Genomic DNA, 1372 nt, shown 5'->3' with positions numbered 1-1372 from the left:
CCCTCTCTCTGTCCCCCCCTCTTCCCTCTCTCTCTCTGCCCCCCTCTCTCTCTCTCTGTCCCCCTCTCTCTCTCTGTCCCCCTCTCTCTCTGCCCCTCTCCCTCTGATCCCCGCTCTCTCTCTGCCCCTCTCTCTCTCTCGGTACCCTCTCTTTCTGTCCCCCCCTCTCTCTGTACCCTCTCTCTCTCTGTCCCCCTCTCTCTCTGTACCCTCTCTCTCTGTCTCCCTCTCTCTCTGTCCCCCTCTCTCTGTTCCACCTCTCTCTGTCACCCTTTCTCTGACCCCCCCCCCCTCTGTCCCACTCTCTCTGTCCCCTCTCTCTCTATCCCCTCATCTCTGTCTGTTCCCTTTCTCTCTATCCCCTCTCTCTCTGTCTCCCTCTCTCTCTGTCTCCCTCTCTCTGTCTACCTCTCTCTCTGTCTCCCCCACTCTGTCCCCCTCTCTCTGTCGCCCCCTTTCTCTGTCCCCCTCACTCTCTGTCCTCCTCTCTCTGCCCCCCTCTATCTACCTCACTCTCTGTCCTCCACTCTCTGTCCCCCTCTGTCTGTCGCCCTCTCTCTCCCAACCGTCTCTCTCTCTCCCCCGCTCTCTGCCCCCTCTCTCTGTCGCCCTCTTTCTGTCCCCCTCCTTCTGACCCTGTCTCTCCCCCCCCCCCCCCCGCCTCTGCCTCTGCCCCGGTCTCTGCCCCCTCTCTCTGTCGCCCCCTCTTTGTCCCCCTCTCTCTCAGTACCCCTCTCGCTGTTCCCTCTCTCTCTGACACCCTCTCTCTCCCACCCGCCTCTCTCTCTGTCCCCCTCTCTCTGTCCCCCTCTCTTTGTTCCCCTTTCTCTCTGGCCCCCTCTGTGTCACCCTCTCTCTGCCCCCTTCTCTCTGCCCCCCTCTCTGTCCCCTCTCTCTCTGTCCCCCTCTCTCTCTGTCCCCCACTCTCTCCATCCCCCCACTCTCTGTCCCCCTCTCTCCCTCCACTCTGTACCCCTCTCCATCCCCCACTCTCTATCCCCTCTCTCTGTCCCGTCTATCTCCCCCTCTCTCTCTGTCCTCCTCTCTCTGTATCCCTCTCTCTGTCCCCTATCTCTCTCCCCCGCTCTCTGACCCCCTCTCTGTTACCTTCTCTCTGCCCCCTTCTCTCTGCCCCCCTCTCTGTCCCCCTCCTTCTCTGTCCCCCACTCTCTCCATCCCCACACTCTGTCCCCCTCTCTCTGACCCCCTCTCTCCCCCCCACTCTGTACCCCTCTCTGTCCCCCACTCTCTGTCCCCCTCTCTCTGTCTCCCTCTGTCTGACCACTCTATCTCCCCCACACACTGTGCCCCTCTCTCTGTCGTCTCTTTCTGCCCCTCTCTCTCTGCCCCCCTCTATCTCCCCCACTCTCTG

The sequence above is a fragment of the Chiloscyllium plagiosum genome, unplaced genomic scaffold (genome assembly GCF_037043375.1).
Source record: "Chiloscyllium plagiosum isolate Xiang-an unplaced genomic scaffold, Cpla_swu_hap1 HiC_scaffold_48, whole genome shotgun sequence".
NCBI lineage: Eukaryota > Metazoa > Chordata > Chondrichthyes > Orectolobiformes > Hemiscylliidae > Chiloscyllium > Chiloscyllium plagiosum.
The sequence above is the reverse complement of the archived record's forward strand: the minus strand, read 5'-3'. Positions refer to the sequence as shown.